Source organism: Pteropus medius, unplaced genomic scaffold, assembly GCF_902729225.1.
Source record: "Pteropus medius unplaced genomic scaffold, Ma_sr-lr_union100, whole genome shotgun sequence".
Taxonomy (NCBI): Eukaryota; Metazoa; Chordata; class Mammalia; order Chiroptera; family Pteropodidae; genus Pteropus; species Pteropus medius.
The window spans coordinates 25,673,365-25,697,377 of record NW_024346667.1 but is presented as its reverse complement, the minus strand read 5'-3'; the positions used below and the strand labels follow the sequence as shown (position 1 = coordinate 25,697,377).

The 24,013-nt window shown below is 34.7% G+C and overlaps 1 protein-coding gene, 1 non-coding gene and 1 pseudogene across 16 annotated transcripts in view; 2 read left to right on the top strand and 1 right to left on the bottom strand.

Annotated features, from left to right (window-relative positions):
* MARCHF1 (membrane associated ring-CH-type finger 1) overlaps positions 1–24,013 on the top strand; it is a 576,629-nt gene that overhangs the window by 463,143 nt on the left and 89,473 nt on the right. The window lies entirely within an intron of this gene.
* LOC120613624 (5S ribosomal RNA) lies at positions 11,327–11,445 on the bottom strand. The gene has a single exon (XR_005655741.1). It is a non-coding gene; the product is annotated as a 5S ribosomal RNA (ribosomal RNA).
* On the top strand, positions 19,788–19,905 carry LOC120613632 (uncharacterized; annotated as a pseudogene).

Here is a 24,013-nt window from a genome sequence, read left to right as displayed (position 1 = left end):
ATTTTCATATTCTATGAGATCAAGTACATATTTTATAAAGTTTAATCTATAATTGTTATCTGTGAACAACACACAAATATGACTTGTTAATAGTTTTAACTACTTCAAGCTTTTACTGTGATAAAAAGACGTGATTTTATACAACAAAATGAGTTAAGCTATTTTTTCCTCTTCAGTGCTGTATGCAAAAGATAATTTGCTACTTTCAGAGTGTCACACAAAGTATTTTTTTTCTCTCATTTCAAGCATCATTGAGCTGCCACATACCTAAGTTGAAACTGTATCAACATTCATAGTACAATTTCCATGAATTTAATTTTTCAGGAATTTGGGCTCAACAATGCTAGAATTTATTCTTGTCACTAGGGCAGGTTTTAGCAATACATTTAAGACTTTAGTTTGGTTATATTTACTTTAGAGTTAACATATGAAAAAAAATATTCCCTAGACTATTTATAAATCCAATCAAGATAACAGAGAGTTGAAAAAATTTGCGTGCGGGCGACATACTCCAGATTTTTATTTTGCCTCAAAAACAAAAATTAAGAGCTATTCTTTAAAATAAGGCACTATACGATGTATAGACTTGATACTTGAGGAGTGAAAAGTCATTTAGAGCCATTCGTCAAATTGGAAATGTATGACTTCCAAAAGTTCAGTTCAGACAAAGATATATTTACCATGAATAGAACTTCCATTACAGGGCCCCGCATTTGCCAGCACCCTTCCACAGCCTTAATCTTAATTTTGTATATGTATTTTTGTATGTTTTTCCTTTAAGAGGGCCCCAAAATAAGCATAAACTTTAGGCACTAAATATCCTAGATCTACTTCCAATTTAAGGATTTCATTTTCTTTTGTTTTGTTCTCAAAAACAAAAGACTTTATTACTCATTAAAAAATAATAGCAGCAGCCAGAGTATCAGTGTTTTCTTACGCTGGTTTCCTGAGGCCACTTCTTCCAAGATAATGCCAAAATGCATTAGTGACACCTGCAAACACACTAGGTTGATTGCAGGAACAGAACTCTAAGCTTAGGAAACCCTAATGTTTTAATAGGCAGTAGGCATGCTTGTCTTTTCCTCTATAGGGAGACCATATCTCTTTGTTACAATGCTATCCACTGTACAAACATCCTTAAAAAGATATTCCAGAACAAGAGCAGTCAATGTCTCTGCTTGTAAGACATACAGAGATGCAAGAGGCCCATAGAGAACTGTGTCTCAGTACATAGTACTGAACATGTCTAATCACATTCAAATCTGGCCACCTTCATAGATACTTGAGAGGCATGTGGCTTACTAGTTAAGAATACTAACTGTGAAGAGAGAATCTGAGTGCAAGTCACTGCTTACACAGACTTTTTACTTAATGTAACTGAGACAGTCACTTAACCTTTCTAAGACATGGTTGCCTCCTGTGTGACTTGAGAATGGTATCAGTCTCCTGAAGGAGGTTTTAAGTGGTTATAAATTAAAACAATACCTTTCAAATGTCTGTTATCTTAGTCACATCATGACGAGCCTTTCCTGCAGCTGCAAAACACTGTCATCTTTCTGTACTTGAATGTTAATGTTGACTTAGAAATTTATAAGCAGGACTGACAACTCTTTGGCACACCAAATATTGTTTCACTGTCCAGGATTGAAATTATATCTGTACTTCTAAACTGCTGAGTTTGACATAATGCAGCTTGTTCATAACCTTTTAGCCTTTATAATTTATTCTTTAAGAAGTAAAAAGGTCAGGAGCGTCGTTTCCCTTCCCTGAGTGTTCCAGGCTCTGATGTGTACTAGTTGTGTCACTGTGTGGGAGACAATGATGAGAATGCATTCCATTTAGATAGAAATGAAAAGCTCTCTTCTTAAATGGTCACTCTAATTGTACAATAGCAAAAATCAACTATCTCTCACTTATAGGAATAAAAAGATTTTAGTGTGCATATGTTTATTTTATTTAAACCAATATAACTTTACTCTTACTTATGTTCAAATGACAGTAACAAATGCTAAATACATTGATGAGTTCTTACTACTTTTTCATAAATTACTAAGTAATAAATTCTTCATTAAGACTATATAACTTACCAAATATGAAGTGGCAAAATCTAGCAATATTGTAGTCCTTTTACTTTTAAAGTGGTGGAGAAGAAAACATTAAAATGGAACAAGGATTTTTTTCTCTAATTTTGTCAAAATAATTTTTATGTCAAAAAAACCTGCTTTTAAAGAGTGTGATAATCAGTATAACAGAGTAATTAAGAGCGTGGATTCCAGACTAACTGCTCAGGAATTAGTAACTTTATCTGTAGAAGGAGAATCTATAACAGTATCTACCTCTTAGAGTTGTGCTTTGAACACTGGCACCTGTGTAAGAATTAGCTATTCTTATCATAGGGCTCTTAATATTTATATTTCAGTAACAGCACCAAATAAGTGCTCAGTAAGTCTTTTTTTTAAGCAAGTGATTATGAGACACAGGTTACAATATATGCATTTTTTCTGAGTGGAATAAGAATAAATAAGAGACCAGACAGGATTAAGTAAGATGTGATCTGACATAATTTTATTGAAAAAAATACTGCATAATCCTGATTCCTTAAAAAGTGTAACTGTGTGTGTGTGTGTGTGTGTGTGTGTGTGTGTGTGTGCACATGCATAAGACAATAATAAATTATCTTAGGTCAGTAGCAGTATTCCATTAGGAATCTTATTCTATACTAGAAATGGAGCAATGAAAAAAATCCCATTCAGGTTCTCAGTGAGCTTACAATGAAGGAGTTGAAATCTAACATATAATATATTATTATATATTATAATATGATATAATAATATAATTAATTAGTATGATATAATAATATAATATAAAAGTTGAAATGTATAATTCTCTGTGCAGAAAAGATAACCATGAAAGCCTGAGACTCTTATCCTTAGAAAGGCCTGTAGACAGGTTGGTCCTTTGCTGGCATCTGGGAACTTGGATTTCAGGAGTGGGGTTCCACCCTAATTGATAAGGATGGTTCACTTTGCCTAAACTGTGCGAACTATATGATTTATAATAAACATCTGCTTTCCTATGGGAGTCTGGAATTTTAGTACATACCTGTGTGACTAGCCACCCATAAAAATTTGGGGCACTGAGTCTCTAATGAGTTGCCCTGGTGGATAGTACTTCACATTGTTGTCCAACTCATGAATTACTACATGAATTAAGTGCATCTTGTATTACTCCACTGGGAGTAAATTTTTGGAACTTTGGAAGTTTGCTCTTGGTTTCCTCTGGACTTCACCCCATGTGTCTTTTCTCTTTGCTGATTTTTCTTTGTATCCTTTCACTGTCATAAATCATAGCCCTGAGTATGACTATAAGCTTAGTCCTGTGAGCTGTCCTAGAAAAATCACTGAACCTGGACAGGGTCATAGGAAACCCTTATGCATTAGCCAAAAAAATACAGATAGGAGGCTGTGGGAGTTTAGAGAATGACCACTTCCATTTGGCAAAGAAAAGACAGCATCAGAGAAGGTGTATTGGGAGAATGGTTTATAAACAGGGACGTGAAGAATGGATGTGACTTGATTGATAAGAAAGTATATTCAAAGGGATATAAGTACAAGGCATGGAAGCTAGAAAGCATGGATTATAAGGAAAAAGGGAAATAAATGTTTTTAGAAGCCTTTGACATGGAACTTTGATAATGGGATACATTCTCTTTAGTCTATTCATTGTAACAGTTATCTGGCTTGGAAGCATAAGGATAGATTTTTTTTTTTATGCCTACAGCATCTGGTCTTCCTAGGTGGTTTCCCATCCAAGCACTAACCAGGCCTGACCCTGCTTAGCTTCCGAGATCAGCCATCGGGTTTGTTCAGGGTGGCTTGGCCGTAGACCATGGACCATGGCTCCACTGGGGTGTGAACCCAGGCCCTTCTACGTGTAAAGCAGACGTGCTAAGCGCTACACTGTGGAACCACATCCACATAGGGATAGATTTAGAACTCATCAGGATCCTTGAGACTTTTTTAGTGAATATGAACACCACTAAACATTATTATTTCTGCTATTCGGGACTCTATAAGGATGATCTTGCTCTTGGGAATATGAAATATCCAAGCCAGGGCAAATTATAAATGTCGAATTGTTAATGAACATTAAAAATGTACTCCTTATTCTTCACCTCTGAATCTTTGTTCCGTATATTATTCAATTGAAATTACACTTTGAGTTATGCTAGCAATTATGCTTTTTGGTCACTCCAACTTTTAATTTTTTTGTTAGTTTGTATTTCTAATTTGCTTTAGGATATATAGATTTGTGATTCTTTTTTTTTTCTATTCTAATAAGGTTTATGTGCCTTGGATATGTTAAAGTTCACTTAAAAGTTCAAAAGAAGCTATATATGTTTAAAACAAAACAGTGTATGTGAGATTGTCAGAATATCTTCAGTGTGAACATGGCAGCATTCATTTATCCATAATTTACTTTTCTTTTCTTTTCTTTTCTTTTGAAAAGCTGCTTTTGATATTAGTGCTTGTTGCTGTTTTTTAACATGCATATGACTCACAAATAAGTTCCTCAAGATGCTAAATTAGCCAAATTTGGCCTTTCTTTTATTTCTTCTTGGGTGATGGATCATTACATTCAACTAGCAACAGTGTATTATATATTTCAGAAGAAAACCCTTTCAAAAGCAAACTGTCAAAAGGAAAGAAAGCTTTGTACTTTCAATTCAAATCAACATCTAGGATTTTCTTTTAAATGAAACACTTTATGCTTTTTTGAGCATAAATTTTGAGCTCTGTAGGAAACAGCTCACAAAATCCAATCTACTTATGAAAAAATTCAAAAACCATACTACCTTAACAAAATGATGTTTCAATTAGTTTTCATCATTTCCTATTATATTTCCAAGACTTCATTCACTTGACAAAGGTTCATCTAAATTGTTCAGTTGGGCTAGAAATATCACATATACTGTGAAGATAAAGGTGCTATATAGTATATAAAATATTACTAAAGCTTTCTCTTCTCTTGTCTGTGTACCTTATTATGTAATAAATAGAGATGCATTGTATAGTCAACACAATTTATTAAACCAACATTTTTTAAAGGATGTACTCTGTACAAGGCATTGTATGAATTATAGCATTTTAAGAAGATGGATCTTTTGAATCAGATACATACTTTGATTTTACTTCTGTAAATCATCTCACCACATTTTGCCAGACTTGCATTTAAGATTTCAACATATTTTCCAGCAAGGTCAAGGTGAAAGTGTTCCCCAAATGTAAAATGTATTGGGAATTCTTTCAGCTGAACCTGAGCCAAGCATTTGCATCTCTGAACAGGTGTTTAATGTTCTGATTTATTGAGAGATCCATCTTGGTTTGCTTATACAAGAGACCTATAAATCAGCCATACCCTCAAACTATATACTTTTAGAGGGTAAGTTTGATAGGTTGATGAAGTAAAATGGGATGCAGAATTAGGATACAACCAGAAATGAGATGGCCTAATTTGAGAGCTTTCATAGAGCCCAAGTCCAGGTCTGCCCTGAGACAAAAGTTGAAAATGAGGATAAATATACTTGAATTAGTAAAAGTGCTGGTGGAAGATTAAGAAAACCTGAGATCTTATATCCCAAGACCTTTTCTTTGTATGGCATGACTTTATATAGCATTATAGGCCAACAACTCTCAAAGAGATATGTCTAACATATGTTTTTGCCAGGAAGTCCAGTCTCAAATGTCCCTCTCAAAATTTCCACATTAATGTGTAATAGAAATCTGTCTTAGGTCAGGTTGCCCAGAAGCAAAACCTGAGATGAGAATTTTCGCAATGATTCACTATGGGAGTGTTCCCAGGAGAAGCCAGTAAAGGAGTGCGACAAGCAGGACAGGGAAGAGGAGGAAGCCAAGAAAAGTTTCCCCCGATCCTGGAAAGGGACTGAGCAGTATAAAATGTACTTGAAGTTGTCCCCACTTGAGGCATGGAAGCAGGACTTACATCCTCCTCTACCAGCTCAGGACAGCTTAGAGAAAGAGAAACTGCCAGGAACGTTGACTCTCTTCACATCCAGATAAAGCTGTCTAAGAAGCCAAGAGCATTTTCCCAAAGAGAATAACAGTGGAAGACTTTAGAAACTAAAGGAGCCACGTGCGGAGACAGTGAAAGGGGCCGGACTGGCTCTTGGTGGAGCACTGGCGGCATCGGCTGTCGTCCGTTTGTCGCACCACTCAGATCCCTGTGAACTCACTCCATCCTTTCAAGAATACTGTAGGTGAGGATTGGTTACAGTTTCTGAGGAAAAACTTAAAAGACATGGATTAGTAGAATGAGCTCTTGCTATTGCAGATGACAAAGCCATAAGTGATTCATTATCTTTTTCTATCACTCATTTCCAATATCCCTCATTCTTGATTATCAGTTCTGTTAGATGAGGTGGCTTTCTGGTGAGGTGTCTCTGACCTCTAATTTTGATCACCATGCCCATAGCAGACTGTGGTTGCAATCAACCATTTGAAGTTAGACCTAGGTGTGAATAAACAGAAAGGAGAATTACCTCTCCATGTATCTTTAGAAAAATATACATAAATGATAGTCTTTTGGATGATGATGAGCTTTGTTTGTTTGATTTAAACTGCATTGTCCTTCCCTGTTTTTGTAAAACAAAATAGAACAGCAGCTACAGTTTCACTCATACATTGAATATTATAGAACATCTACTTACTATATGCAAAAAAATTATTGTATATGCTAGAGATTCAAAGCTAACAGAATTACTAAACTCATTGCTATTATAAAATATATATTCTAGGATTATTGCCTATTTCTCTAGATTGTTTTCTCTAGTTAAAAGGTTTTTTAAGGTTTCGGTCTTTTGGGGTTTGAGTTTTTTGTTTGTTTGTTTGTTTGGGTTTTTTTTTTCCCAGATTTTTTTCTAGGATGGGCCTCAATAACTCTCTTGGATTTCAAGAACTAGAAAAAGCCATAAGTTTGGGAAGCTTTGGGTGTAACAACAGGTCCACCTTGCCTTCAGCTAAAGCATTTTGAGGATGGCAGGGGGTACGTCTAGCACTGGAGGCCGCACTGGGAAAACTGTCAATCTGATCATCAGTTGAGGTGACCTCTGTGACCCCAACCAAGGGTGATAAAGGAGAACTCCTTAAAGGGGTCATGATTTAAATAATGTTATGCTAACTAGCTTTGTTTACCAATGAAATCATATCTGAGGCTTCACATGTATTCTGTCAACCAATAGGCATCGGAGGGTTTGAAATATATTCTCTTTTTCCTTCAGGAATATGACACTTATGCTATGTAATCTTTACTTAGTGCTGACTTCTTTTAATATCTGTATCATATTTAATTTGTTCAGATTTCAGATAACAGGAAGAGTAGGAGGTACTCTTTTTATGTACTTTAACATGATCAACATTTGAATGGTTGGCGGGGAAAGAGATTCATCTCTAAAGCTAGAAATTTTGGCTTCATGGTTTCCAAGGGCTGTTTTTAATTTCACTTTTAAGTATTGCCAGTAATTAAATCTCTGAACAGAATACCCCTAAGAAGGTCCATCTCCTCCAACCCTTAGGAGATGGATACAGTCTTCTTTTAATGTTTAACCAGTTTACATTCTATTGCCTCTGAACATCTCATAAGAAGAGAATTACTCTCTTTGAGGGAAGTCCAGTGTCAAAGTAATTTTAATTGAAAACATAGTCATTAAGAAAGACTGTGGAGATGAAATTCAGAAACGAGGCTGCAGGTTGGCTTATGAATCAGACACATGGAGCATGGGTTTACTGTTGACCTGTATGCTCTGTATACAGTTAGTCTGTATTCTCTGCATCGCCTTAACTGAAGAACTCTTGCTGCCATCGCCTTAACTGAAGAACTCTTGCTACCACCAGGCGATGCAGAGTGTGGACAGCTGATACTTGCTGACCCAATTACCAGCCAAGCACAGGCTCCTAGAGAACTCAGAAAATAGGTCATGCCAACCACTTAGTGGGAGAGAACAGGCAGAGCAGGAGAGTGGAATGTGAAGATATTAAGCAACACTGGCAATGGCTCACTTGGCACATATCAAATATGTATCATATATCAAATGGACCAGTCTTTTCAACTTAAACTCTTTAATATCATAATTGCATATTGTTTAATTTCCTTTGTTTTCATATAATATAAATTAGTAAACTTGTGAGATGACTTTAGACAGATTTAAAAGAAATCTGTCTAATCATTCGAACAGTTCTCACCTGTCATACAGATGATGAGAGAAGTCTTTCTCCAAGAGCCTAGGTCCTCCAGATCAAGATGAAAAAGACTTGTTTGATAATATATATGGGAAAAAATATTTTATACAGGTGAATTTACAATAACGAATAGCTAGTAGTTTACTCTTGAACAGTACTGGCCAGTGTGATAGCCATTAGCCATGGGTGGCTATTTAAATTTAAATTAATTGCGATTATATAAAATTTAAAAATCTGTTCTTCAATTGCACTGGCCACATTTCAAGTACTCAGTAACTACAAGTGCTTGATGGTTACCATGTCAGACCACATAGCTACAGAATATTTCCATTATCACAGAAATTTCTATCAGACAGACATGCTGATATAAAAAATATATTAAAGTCCTCTGTGAAAAGAAAAGTGAATGATGCCTAGATGTTTTCAACACAGCTACAAAAATAATCCCTATCGGGACAATATATGATAATATTTAAAATGTCAATCTGCAAATTTTTAAACCCTGATACCTGCTATCCATTCAACCTTTCTTGACTTAAGGAGATATTCTTATAACAAGAGATATTGAAGAGCAAGAACTATTGATCATGAATGAATTCACCCTTGGGAATTAATGACACCACTCTAATCGCCGTGACTGTACAACTGTAATACTGTTGGAAGTTTTTTTCCAGACCAGATCATAAAGCTAAAGTGGGCCAGTATTTGGTTCCCATAATAATTCTAAGTGGGAATGAATAACATGTCGTTTTGTGGTACCAGAATGGAAATTATCTCTTGTCACTGATCATCTGTTATATCACACAGAGCAGAAACAAAAAGCAATCTTGCAGTTGTAGTTTCTTTTCTGAAGGAAGGGATTTATTTTAAATGATACTGATTACATACAATTTATTTCTAATTTTTTGCAGATACTCATATATTTCAACGTAATGAACCTCTGATGAAATAGGAGTATACATTCAAAGTCTAACTGGCCATGAATTAATAGTTTTCTGGGATGTCGAGGGTGGGGTAGGCATAGGAGATGGTACAAGCAAGAAGAATGGATGCTGTCCATTGATACTCTTAAGTAATCATAACTTCTCCCTCTGGCTTTCCTCAACTAAGAATTCAAGGCAAAAAAAATTGAACTGAAGCCAGATTAGTGTTTCCTCTCTTTGAATATCTTTAAGGTCAATAAACTATGCAAAATTTCTTTGAATTGATATAATCTAATATGTTAGTTAGATGGTTACACCCTTGAATTTTTCACCTATGATTTTATTTTAGGAAATTGTTTAATTTTGCAGATTTCCTCCCTCATGACAATAGACGGCATTTAGTTCTAGCAACTATAATGATTGATTGGTCAAGGACTTGGACCTATTCTAGTTTAAATACTACAATTTAAAAAAAAAAATGAGGCATTAAGTCATTAAAAGTTAAATCTAACTGGGTGGTGAGCACACAATGCAATATATATACAACATATTGTTGAATTGTACACTTGAAAATTATTTGATTTTATTAATCAATGTCACCCCAATAATTTTTAATTAAAAATAAGTCAAAGAAGTCAGAGTTTTTGATCATCTTTAACCCACTTAAACAAAAGATGATATGTTAACATGTTTTCCATAGGATTACACCAATATCTCTTCTCATTGCCTCTCTCTTTTTCTGATATTTCTTATAATATTATATATTAATTATCTTTTCAAATTTTTCATGGCCTGACTTTTTTTTTTCCTCTTTTTATGTATATTACAATTGAATCTTATTCTTTTGCTTCTCTCAGCCACTTTTATCTGGTTACTTACTATCTCCTAATATTTGTTTCCTTTCAATGTCCTTGATCATCTCCCCTGTTTTTGAGCTCTTTCCATGTGTCCTACAGTGAGGAGAATTTTGGCAGCTGTGTTGTTAATGTAACTAATGTTCATAGTTAATTTGGATTGACTAGGCCAAATAAATCCACTTTGAGACTAAAGTACCCAATTTGGCTGTCTTTGTTGATCAGATTAACTAGATAATAGTAAAATCTCTATCCCACTAATTGCTGCAGAGACACATCATGTATTCCCTTATTTGATTCTCATTTCATTGAAATTTACAATCAAAGCTCTCTGAAGGAACAGTGACATATAAATAACACCAATTTAAGATGAAATTCAATAACCACTTGCATTGTTTTCCATCTCATCTTTCTGCTGAAGTGAGGAAAGGGGAAAATTATAAGAATACATCTTTCCTGCTGCCACCAGGGAAAGAATGAATGAAGGGAACACTACATCACCTATACCTAAAACCCATATATGTAATGCATCCCCTCACAACATACTGAAATTCTCAGAACCAATAAGTTTTTATTTTTATCTTTAAAAATGGAAATACGGTAATTACTTCTTAACTCATTACTTAAGTCTGCCAGAAGGAAAATTTTTGCTGACTACAGTAAACTAGTACTTTATTCATTTACTCAGTAAACTTATGTTTTGTACTCGTTCTGTGCTAGGTGAAAAGAATATAGATTTTTTACCTCTTGCCATGTACATTGAACTTGAGAGGCTATTGGGCAGGTAACCCAGAGATTACAGTTCCATATTAAGTGCTTTCTTGATTCCCCAACTTAGTAATTCCACTATTTTAAGATGATTTTGTTTAAAGTAAAAAAAAAAAAAAAAAAAATACTAAAATGACTTTTTGTGCCTGCTCATTTAAAAAAAAATTAGACAAAACACATATGCTGAAAAGTGAATAACAAATTCACAGGTCTCTAATCCATGTACCTCAAAGTAAATTGTACATGGTTTGGAAAGACATTTAATGGAAGAGTTTGGTTTTGCAAAAACGTCTTTGTTCTCAGAACAAAACAAGATGGCTAAAAATAATAAAAATCATAGTAAATATAATCGAATATCTCTATCATAATCAATTATCTCTGATTACTGTATGCCTAGTTTTTCACAGTGAATTTTAGTGGCAAACTGATTTTCTGCATGAGCATACACTGTATGAAAGAGCATCAGCTGAGTCTCTGACTTGCTTTTTTTTCTTTTATTTATTTTTATTATTATTATTTTTTTTTACGTCTACAGCACCTGGTCTTCCTAGGTGGTCTCCCATCCAAGTACTAACCAGGCCCAACACTGCTTAGCTGCCAAGATCAGACGAGATCGGGTGTGTTCAGGGTGGCATGGCCGTAGACTTGCTTTTTTTTTCTAAGCGGACAAATTCTACAGCAATAATAATAATCCATTCATCTTTCCACATACTTTATCCTCTGCCATGTTCATTCATTCACATATGAACCCAAATGAGGAAAATAGAACATACAGTTTATATATAGATCTTTCTGCCTAAGTATAAAGAGAAGCTTTGCTTGCTGTTTAATACATAATAAAATTATATTTAAAATATTATATCTGAGGTAAAAACATTGTTTCATATTGAAATTTATTATTAGCACAATGCAAGTTGGGTTTTAAGTTTCTTAAGGTTAGAACTTGATTATGCTTTATTAATAGTAATAGGAATATTTAATGAGCAGCTGTTATGTGTCATTTGTTGAACACCTACTGTATGTAAAGCATCCATATTATCTGAAACCCTGACAGGAACCTTCTTAGATAGATTTACAATTTAAGATTAGATAAGACTTAGATTAAGTAATTTACCCTAAATCATGAAACAAGTTAGTGGCAGAGCCTGAATTTTTAACCTAGGTGTTGTGCTCCAGGAATTACATATTCATAGTCTAATGTGCCAAACCAGCTCCACAGTTCTGTCTGACTTTTCTTCAGAGTGACACACACACAGAGAAGTGTAAATGGCATCGCAGATTGTGTAAGACTCACACCATAGAAGAAAAGGAAAATGATTTCAAAAATAATTAGAGAATTAATGTGGTTGTATTCAAAAAAGATTTGGTTGGCTATTTTGATAGACAGCAGGAAGCCATTCAGGTTCCTTGAGATGGGGAATAGCATACTAGAAATGGCTCTTAAAAAATAATGCACTCTGAACTTGTTACATGGTACCTTTGAGATTTATGCATTTCACTGCATGTGAAATTTTACCTAAAAAAGTATTGTACATAATACTGAATACTGGTTAATGATATGCATTCTGGATTATTTAGAAATGAACTATACTTTTGTATGCATCTTACTTTGACGTGAATTGTAAAAATAAGATGGATTTTTGACAGGATAAAGAGATGGATATATAGATAAATATGTGATAAAGTAAAATGCGCAAAATTTCAGAAATTTGGGTATTGGTATTCTGGTGTTACTGCATAATCCTTGCAGCTTTTGTTTATATTTGAAAATTTTCATAAGATGCTAGAAAATATAGAAATGTTGGTAGCAATATATAGGATAGAAAGGAAGAGCAGTGAGTAATGCTCAGAGACATTACAATAAAATGGATATGAGCTGTTGAGTACCTGGGCAAATTAGTGACAGTGACAAAGAAGAAATATTGCTATGATTAATATTTAAAATAATAAATAAGAATTAAAGTTTAAAAATTAGAAAAAAGAATGAAATAAAGAGAGATGAATCTTATCAAGAGATTTTAGTCTGGTAAAAAAAATAAATAGTGGTCTTCTCATAATCTGACATTGAGGTCCTTGGTATGTCAGGTACCCAAAACAGTGGCTTTCTTTCGAGATACTTCTGTAGCAGTTTTTTTGGAGACTGCCCAGACTAGAATCTCCCTGACATTGGCAACATACTTTGCAATGGATACCTTATGACCCATCTAGAACTCCTTTTATTGGCTACACCAGTTTATACCCCATGCCATGGTGCTCTTGCTTCCATGTGACATTCATGCTACTCTGTCAAGAGGAAGGCCCTGTGTTCCCTCCCCTTGAAACTAGGTTGGCCTTTAAGTTCTTTTTCAACCAAATGAATATAGCAGAGGTGATACTGTGTGTCTTTTAATGCTAGGTCATAAAATTTTGCCTGCTTATCTCTCTCGTGATCACATGATATGCTCCTTGAGAGTCCTGAGATGATAACCTAAGAATATTGGCTGCCCTGAAGTCACCATGCTAGAGAGATCACATAGAGGGTTTGCATAGAGATAGAGATACCTAAGGAGCCACAGCGGTTTGAGCTCCCAGCTGTTGGAGTCTTCCCAGCCCCAGTGGCAGACACATGAATGAGTGAGCCTCCACAGGGTTCCCTCCCCACACCTGTAGCCTCCCAACTTGACAGCAAGTGGAGAGTTGTCCTTGCTGAGCCCTCTCCAGATCACAGATCTGTAAGCAAAATAAACGTCATTGTTTTAAGTTACCAAAGTTGGAGATAATTTATTACTAAGCCATTATAAGTAGAGCACATACACACAGACTTTTTCCACAAAAGTCACTGTGTCCCAGCAGGAAGACCTGACTTCTTTCAAGATGACTTAAGCCCACAGAAAACAGGAACCCTTGCTCCTTAGCAGTGAAAGTGCATCTTATTCCAACTAGTTTTCTCTCCTCACTCTGCGATAGTGCCCATATTCAATTAGTCTCTTATCTTTAAAGTTTTCTAAATGAGAGACAAACAGTAATCTCTACTGCTTCCAAAATCTAGATGTATATATCAAACTCAGGCGTAACTTTTGTACAGTCAAAAAAGGCACCACTTACTTAAGATATTATACTTCCATCTGTCATAAAATTGTCATGTTATATACTGGCTATATTAGAAGAAAATATTTTACCACCATCTGATCGAAAATTATTTTACTAACCTATAATGTCTGTGATGAGAATGGCACCCCTAAAGTGCAGTATACCATACCCCCCGAACAACTGAACATGCCAGTCTGAATAGTCCTTGTCAGGTTTTCCTAAATCTCCCTCACTTGGCTTGAGGTGGGTTCTCTCAACCACACTGAATAGCCCTTCTTGCCTGTCAATGTTATCTTCCTTACGTAACCTGAAGATGGTTAGTGGTCTAGAAAAGTCACAATACTAGTTTGTGGGGGTTCATTTTTTAGCAAACCCTACATAGACACTATAGCACAACGTTTTAAAGTATGGAGATACTGTTTACCTATTCTAAGGTGAGGTTCACGAACCATCTAACATAGGCCCAATAACATCTGGTTATTCATCTATTAAACAAGTATTTATTGAAAAAATATATATATATGTATATATAATATCTCAGGCAATAGGTATGTAATCTCAAGCCTCAAAAATTTATAGTGTAATAAGTTATTCAAGTAGTCATAAAATCATACAAATATATAACAATAAACCTTGTTAAGTATTATGAAGGAATTAAAGCATAGTGGAGCATCTTGGAGCACAGGTCTGGATTGAGATTAGAGATTGTGGTTCTAAATTTAAGAAATGATATTCACAAATATCATTTGTGATATGTCCAAACAAAAGATCGGTAGCAAATGTCCGAACAGAAGATCGGAAGTCTAAAGATAGCGTTGCAAGAAACACTCCTAGTTCCACAGAGGAAGGAAGACAAGGAGCCCTGGAAAATCCAGTGATCTCTTTTGAAACTCGTGACACAGGTATGAACACAAAGCCCAGAGACTCTTGTTTCACATTCTCCCAAAGCACTCTGACAGGAAGGGAAGTTAATTTCAACCCTTTCCTCTTTTAATTGATTTGAATGTTTTGAGAGCCAAATGCCACACTTAATGATTTATGGCCACGAGTCACGACTCCACTGCACGCTTCACTCTTGCCGGGATCCCATGCCACAGTGCCAAGCACCAAAGCCCTGAGTCCACGACTCATTAGTCTACTTTCTCATTTTGGAAAAATCAGGACAGTGATAGAAATAAAATGTTCACTTCTTCAGTGGTGTTGACTACTGCACAAAGTGGTTTTATCGGAAAGGAGCTGCTTTTACACTTAGTGAAAGGTTAAAAGTCACTGTGGTGATCTAGCTGGCTGAACAGCCTGATAAATAAAACTGTTAATATGTGGATAAACAGCAAGGTATGGACCTAAATTTCATTAAACTTTCATAATTCCAAGAATCCAGTACCAATAAAGAAAATACAGAAAAATCCAAGGTATTCCTTGGATTAAAGTAAGTCCTGAAGAGACAAAAATAAAGAGAACAGTATTCAATGTAGTGCTCTCAGCTGTATTCCACATAACTCACGCAGATAACTCATTTTCTGTCCAGGAAATGCCCCAGGATAGTAGAAGACATATACTGAGTGTTTATTCTAAAATTACCTAGTGTGAGACTTAAGACATTTGTTTCCTTAAAGGAGTCTGCCTGACATTTGAACTTCCTTATGAAATTGCATTAAGTATGTATCAGCTTGGAGGGCCAACCAAAATAGAATAATGCATTTTCAATTTAGTCTTGGTTACACTTGACCTATTTTAAAGTGTTTCTCTAATGAAATGGAAGCTATACCAAAATTAATTCTATGCAATAGGCAGAGCAGATTCTGTGTTATTTAATCATAATGAATACCATCCACTTTGCCTGAATGTAGAAACAATACAGAGATGGTGATGCCTTTAATCTGGCAGACCCGATAACATTGTCATAATAATCAAAATGAAGTTCAAGTGGTTTTCTGACCTGAGCATAGCACTCATGTTTTACTGTAAGAAATCAGGAAGGGCAGAGAACCGTGCAACTCTGTCGTGGCAATTTTAGCTTGTACTTTCACTAATAATTCTGTATCAAAGGCGATGGAGCTAAGGAAGAAGGACCGAAAACCCAGTCCTCTTCATTACCATCACCAATTTATCTGCTAAATGCGAGACACCATTCTAGAACTTTTTCATGTCAATTAACTCGTAAATGAATCCGTCCTTACAAACTAGCTTGCTTCTTGAAAACCACAGTTTTACAGATGAGGAACCTGAGGCCAGGAGTTTCAAAGTTATACGAATGACAGGTTAGAAATCTGAGTTTCCAAAGGCCATGGTTTTCCTCCCCACCATGCCGCCCTACTCAGTGATCCACCTCACACGATGTGTATCAGGCGCTCTGCTAAAGGGTAGGAGCAGAAAATGGATAAAAAGGCATAGTCCCTAATGGAGGTGTCAAACTAGCGGGAAAGACCAACCCTAGACAACTAAACATGTAATAAACAAGGTGGTGTTACCAGGCAATGCTAAGTGCTGCTGCAGAAATAAAGGGTTGGCATGGAGAATGAGGGGAGGGAGAGTATTGTTTGTTTGTTTTCAGTGAAAGATGATCGTATGAGGAAATAGTACACTCCAAAATTCTGAGGGAAGAAGGAGCTGGGCATCTTCCAAAGGAAGTACCAGTAGAAGACCAGGCCGGGAAAAAAATGTAATAAATAAGGGAGAGAAAAGAATGAAATAAGATGGGAACAAATCATGAGCCACATGGTCCAGACACTCGTAGAAACTCCTAGATTTTATCTTAAGAATAATGGGAAGCTATAGAAGAATTATGGTAAGATAATGACATCATCTAATTTATACCTTTAACAAATTGTTCTAGGATCTGTGTGAAGAGTTTGCTTAATTTTTGTCTATTTAATTGCAGTTTCTGAGAGGAATATGTGGAATCTCAAAGGACAATTTTTAATTTACTCATTTCTCTCTGGAAAACATTGATTTATATATTTGAGTCTATGTTATAGGTGCACATATATTTATACTGTCATGCCTTCTTTTTCTATTTTTTTTTATTTTTCCAGTATATAACATCCTTATGTACTCATGTGATGTTTTTGCCTTAAGTTCTATTTTGTTAGTTTTTAAAATTGCTACCCCAGCTTTTCATTGTTGTTCATATTTTCCCTGATTTAAAAAAAAAAAAAGTCATTTCATTTTAGGAGTGTCACTTTCAGAAAACATTTTCAAATCTTATTTTTGAATTCGATCTGAGTATCTATACCTGTTTCTATTTATAATTATATATGAACTTAATTCTTTTGTTTCTCGTCTTTTTTTCTTTCCTTTGATAGGTCTAGTTCACATCTTCTAATTTTAAAGCTATACATTTATCTTTTTATTCTTACGGTGGTTATTCTCAGTTAAAGAACTACAATACATTTATTTAATCTTCTGAGTTCTTAAATGTATAAATATCTACATTGTCCCCCTAATAAAACCACTACTCTAGCACAACCTTATACCCCTTTGTTATTCTCCATTTTATTAATATTTTCTAGAACTTAGTTTTCAGTTGTTATGGATAAACTTTCTAGTTTATTTTAACCAGATCCTCTCTCCTTTTCATTTCTCCGCCCCGCACCGCCCCCCCGCCCACACACACACACACGCTCTAAATGTTACTGAAGAACTTCAGTAACCTTTTTTCTCCTGATACTTATAGCACCTGTAGATTTCTTTTTTGTTTCTATTTACTTATTTTAGTACTTACTTCCAGAGTGATTTCATCATACAATATTATTAAAAGTTCTGAAATCTTAGATGCCTGATAATATTGTCATGTCCTCCTACTTGAAGAATTATTCAACTGGATATTCCTTAATACTTCAAAATTATAACTCCATTTTTCTTGTACCATGTGTTACTACCAAAATGTTTGACAACCTGATTCCTGTTTCTACACAGCAGGTTTGCTAGTTCTCTCTGAACATTTTCGGAATACTCTTATTGTCTTTGATATTCTTAAATTTCACTAAATATGTTAGCATTCTATAAAATCTTTCAACCTGAAGTCTTCCACCTTTTTAAATCTTGTGAAATTTATTATTATTATATTTTTATTCTATTATTTTATTATTAAATTTTTATTAGATTTTATGTATTTTTTATACCTTTAGTCTCAAAAACTGTCTTCTAAAAGAGTTCTTCAATATTATCTTCTGAATCATTAATTCCTTCTTCAGCTTTATCCAGCTTGGTATTTGTTCTTTCTATCACATTCTTCATTTCAACCATTATATTTTAATATCTAATGCTTCCAATTTTACGACTTATTTTTCTTGTTTGATATTGCTGGTATCTTACCTTTTTTGCTTAAGCATAAATGTTATACCAAGTTTACGTTATGACTCCAATTATCGTACTTCAAATGATATATGTCATTCAATGTAAACCTTTCTTCGCAACAGTTATATTACCCAGATATTCAGTATTTGATTCGTCAGTTCCCATTTCTCTGGAAATATTAGGTATTCTGGTCAGGGGCTCTGGGGAAGGACAGAAAGCTGGGAATGGGACGTATGAATAGCAAGGCAGAAAGTTCCAAACATCCAAACTATTATTCATAATCCCCGCTTGCTGTCACTATACTGTGTAAACTCATTGGTCAGTTTTTCAACTCTGCTTTTGAGCTGAGATACATGAGGAGGAGTCTTTCTTTGTAGATAGTAATCTAATTGCCCTGGGAAATTAGCAAAAGAGGGACTGGAGGTAGCTTTACTTATTTTTCTTTAATTTACTTTTAATTAATTAATTTTTTTTTTTTTTTTGGTGACATTGGTTAACAAAATCCAGTAAGTTTCAGGTATACAATTTAACAGTGAGGCATAGGTATATATATGTATATTGCATTGTGTGTTCACCGCCCACAGTTAGATTTCTTTCTCTCACCACATATCTGACCCCTTTTACCCCATCTACCTCCCCTTTCCCCTCTCCCCCTTCACCGTTTGGTAACCACTAGCCTATTGTCCATATCCATGAGTTGGAGGTAGCTTTAATGTGTGAGGGAACTTGGTCAGCTCCATCTGTTTTCATCAGCTCCTCAGCCCATCACTTTTGTTTTTCTATCTTTGTGTTTTGCTCTGTCATGTTTTTGCAGCCCTGATTATACCTTAAAGTACTATCCTATGTGTGTTGGTGATGAGTTTGATGGTGAAAGGGAAAGCAGTGATTGTCTGAAAGCAATGAAGGGGATAAGCAAAAGAAGAACTTGGAAGATCCCCCTAAGACTTCCCTTTACCACTTCCCACACACCCAGTTCAAGGCTTCTCTCAGGGGTGAAGCAAGTCAGGAGTTGTTTGTTGTTTAGATAACTTCTATAATTCATGTTTCCTACGCTCATCTTTGGTTTTTCCAAGTCTGATTTTGAAGGAGTGTCTAGGAAGCCATGCTAGCTTACCATCATTCCAGCAGTAGGAGTTTTATTTTGTTTTGTTTTTTTTGTCACATTTTTTTGATTTGCATCAACATTATCCTTATTCTCCAATTCTAATTCATGAATTATACTCATGACAGCTTCCAAAAATAATATATAACATATCAAATCTGTGGCATATGGCATATGAGTTTTAAAAGAAAAACTCTTTCCTTTTATGATATGTTGCTTATAGGAAATCACAGCTTTTTTCTGTTTTTAGTTTTTAGTTTTTAGATTTTGCAGTGTCTCACCTATTTTTGTGACCTGCATTTCATGAAATAGCTATTTTACAATTGATGGAAGAGCAAAGTTTATTTAATAGGATATCTTTGCTAGCATTTCACTCAGATAAAAAAACTGAAGAAACTGTGTTTATTATTGGAAACTGACTAAACAATTAAGACAAGGAACAACTAACAGCCTGGTATTAATATGATTCAAAGGTTTTGAAACTCCAAAATGCTGAATATTAAAATAAAGTGCAATCGTCTACGGCCATGCTACCCTGAACAAGCCTGATGCTGTCTGATCTCGGAAGCTAAGCAGGATTGGGCCTGGTTAGTACTTGATGGGAGACCACCTAGGAAGATCAGGTGCTGTAGCCATAAAAAATAAAAAAATAAAGGATTGTAAGCTGACAATGTCCTTGCAATCTGTGATGTCAACGAAGGGTTTCCTCACCTAAAAAACTTTTAAAATAAATAAAAATAAAAATAAAAAAATAATAAAGTGCAACCATCATAAAATCCTGGCAAGAGTGTCAATGAATACAACATTCTTGAATTAATCAGATGATACTCATTCAAGTACGCATTTGCTAAATTATAGTCAAACTGAGTAAAAATCTTTAAATTTACATATTATTTGATCAGCCACTTTATGTCTGGAAAAGTATACTAGGAAGTATACTAGGAAGTATAAAAGACACACAAATTAGCTCCTCTAAAGATGGTTATTTCAGCTTGATATATGTGGTGGGCTGAATAATGACCCTCTAACGATGTCCATGTTGTAATCCCTGGAACCTCTAAATATGATACCTTTTGTGGCAAAATGGACTTTCAGGTGTGATTATGTTAAAAATCTTGAGATGAGGAGACCACCCTGCATTATCTGGGTGGGCCCAGAGTAATCACAAAGGTTCATGGAAAGGAGAGGCAAAGGGCCAAAGTCAAGAAAAGGACGAGCAGCAACAGGACTAGAGGAAGTGATGTACTTTGAAGGTGGAAAAAAGTGTATGAACCAAGAAATGCAGGTGACTTCTAAAAGCTGGAAAAGACAAGGAAATGGATTTTCCTCTGGAGCCTTCAGAAGAACGCAACCCTGCCAACATCTTGATTGTGGACTTCTGACTTCCAGAACTGTAAGATAATAAATTTGGTTATTTTAAGCCACTCACTTTGTGGTAATTTTTTAAAGAGGCAATAGGAAACTAATAAAGGCTATAACAGAAAAAAGTTAAAAACAAACCAACTACAAATAGTTAGTTAATGTCACATCAAAAAATATGTGTTATGCAGCCATTGAAATTATGTTGTAGGTTAGTGTTTTATTGTGTTCATACTGTGTTATTAAGTAAAAAAAAATCTTGTAAAAGTTTAACTTGTTTTTAACAAGGAAATTACAAATAGCAATAGGTGCATTTTTAAGTGCTTTTTTTGTGTGTGCCAGGAAATTTTAAAGCTCTTTATGTGTATTATCTCAATTACTGGTCCTATGAGGTGAATAATATTTTCCCCTTTTAATAAAAGAGGTAGTTAAGGCATTTAGGGGTTAAGATGCTTGCCCAATATCAACAAAGTAACAAATATGAAACTAATATATGAGATCTCTGAGGCTGTACTCTTAGTTCTCTTTGCATAAACAACCTTAGACAGTAAACAAAGCAAACATATATACAACCAAGGTAATGCCACATGGTGTAACACAAGCAAATTTTATCTTTTTCTTTATCTAAACAATAAATCTTTACTTTTGAAATACAGAAAAAATAACTTTTAAAAAGCTAGAAAATAATAAAGTTTTACAAATCTGTTCAGATGATCTGAAAAAATAATTCTTAGTCTCATTTTATTTTTAGAAAAAAACACCTTATTTAAAACTAAATTGTTGTGAGGATTCCAATAAGGATGAAAATTATGTCATGATCTACTTGATTACATACCATTCAGTGCTTTGCGGATCTAATGTACACAGATTTAAAAACCAGTACATTTACTTATAAATACCAACAAAAATACATATGAAAAAAATGTAGCATTAGAGATTGAACTAAAAAATTAACCCTGGGAAGGGGAAAATAACATTGGTTAGCCTCTAATATGGCTCACCCCATCACTACTTAAAGCACAAAGACATAAAAAAATTACCAGAATAGAGCCATACAAAAAAAAAATGCAATTATGTTCTCGCATCGTGTTCTTGCTGAAAGTAAGATAACTATTAGATTCTGCCTCCACCTGACCCCTAATTCAAAACATGAAGTCTCCTCTACAGCAAAATCTTGGTAACCGTCTCTCTACTTGGAGTATTCTGGTTTTTGAAGTAGCCAGAGAACTGATTTACACACCTCAATCACTCAGCCTTTGTACATCTTGTTGGTAATTGTATTTCCCAGAAAACGAAAAGACATATTTACAAAGAAATAGCTATAGCTATAGAAAGAGATGACGAGAGCCTTTATAACAATAAGTAATGATGATTTTGCTTTACAACTTATTTCACCCATTTAAATAGGTCTAGGATAAGACCTTCTGTGCATTCAGGTGCTAGAACAGGTGACTAGGCAAGGAACTACATCCTCTGTAAACTGCACACTTAAATGATAGGGGAAAGATTTAACCAGCAAACAAGTGAACCCAGAAAGAATGAAGTCGAAGATAATCTCATGATCTTCTCATTGTCATATACTAGGTCTGCCAAACTCTCCTGTTCAAATCTTAATAAACAGAATTTTTTTAAAAAACTTATAACTGCCAAGTACTACAAGACAAAAGAAAGGAAGTACTTGAAGATTCAGAAGAAAAATAGAACCTTATAATGATTGACCACCAGAATAAGGACATTTATTAACCATTGTATCCCCAGTTCCTAAAACATTTGTGTGATAGTGGCTATTCAATAAATATTCATTGATTTAATGAGCAAATCTTTTAGAAAAGCATTCTTCATCTTCGATGACTAACAAGAAGTCTTTAAATACATACAACATGAATGTAAAGCTGTAGAGAAAATAAGCTAAGCCAAAAAAAGGAAAAAAGTAAGGAGACTGTACAAAGAAAATGTAAAAGAAAATATAAGAGTAATTGAGGGAATAACAGGTGATAGATATAAATAATTTTCCCTTATATATGTATCAAATAATTATTCTCAGTCTATAACTTGTCTTTTAACTTTATGTTATTATTTAAGGTACAGAAATATTTAAATTTTGTATAGCAGAATATATCTCTGTTCTTTCTGGTTTCTAGTATTTAATGTTTGACTTAGAAAAGTTCTTATCATACTAAGATTATAAATTTTTTTCCCATTTCTTTTATAGTTTTTATATAAGTATCTTTAACCCAACTGAAATGTGTTAGTATCCTGATGAAAGATTTGTGTTTAATAAATGATATTTAAAAAAATGAATTTAAAAATGATGACTTCTGCTTCTTATAATAACTAATTAATTCGGATCATTATTCCCAACAAAGACGATTAGAAACGCTGAAAAAATATTTTTAAAAAGAATCTTGAAGACTGGAGAATTAACATGTCGAGGACAAAATAAGAAGAAATGATCTCTAAAGGATGAAAATCTAGAGAGAGGAACTTGGCGTTTAGGGCTACTTTTCCTTAGAGATATTTACCAATTTCTGAGAGTCTGAGATACCAAAGTAGGAGTCCAGGACTCACCGGATCAGGGACTTGGTAAGTGTCCCCTACACTAGTGGCCCTTCAAAACTAAACCATAGGATTAAGAGTGAACAGAAAGTAGATAAGCCTCACAGCACTGACAGCGCATTTCAAATCATTTTAATGACTGGAACAAAATTCATGAGATTTTGGATTAGTAATAACACTGGGTACCTGGGTTAAGCAAACCTAAATTCTCACTTTGCCTCAAATGATTTCTGAGAATCACTTTTATGAATACAATGTCCAACAGTAAAAGATAGCTAGGCATACCAGGAGATCAGACAATAAAACTGGAGCCAAGTCAAGGTTCAGTTAGAAAAAAGAGCAGCTATTATATGCATTCCAGGGATAGAACATTTAATGTAAACAGTGGAAGCTTATACCCACCCTGGAAGACCTGAGAGACTAAAGATCTGAGAAGCTGCCACTGAAAATTACAGCACTCAGCTGGAAGCACCAAAGTGGGACTTCTCAAAAGCTTTCCGGAAGCTGCTACAATTCTCAAGAAGTTCTCAAGCTCCTGCAAATTACCACACTCTGCAGAAGTGAAATGGGTGGATCACGAGGGCGAGGGCTTATCAGAAAGCCACCGCAACTCTCACAGTGGCCCATGCATTTAGCTGCAAAAGCCTCTGGAAGAATCATGGCTTTTTTTCTTTTCTACCTTCCAAATCACTTCCAAGAGTCTCTCACCTAGAAGTATGAGAACTGTGTCCTTTGGTTTATTTTCTTAGTTTCTAGGAGATATATAGAAACATGAGGGAATTTCTTAATGAATTCAGAACAATGAAAGAATTTTAAACCTGTGATAAA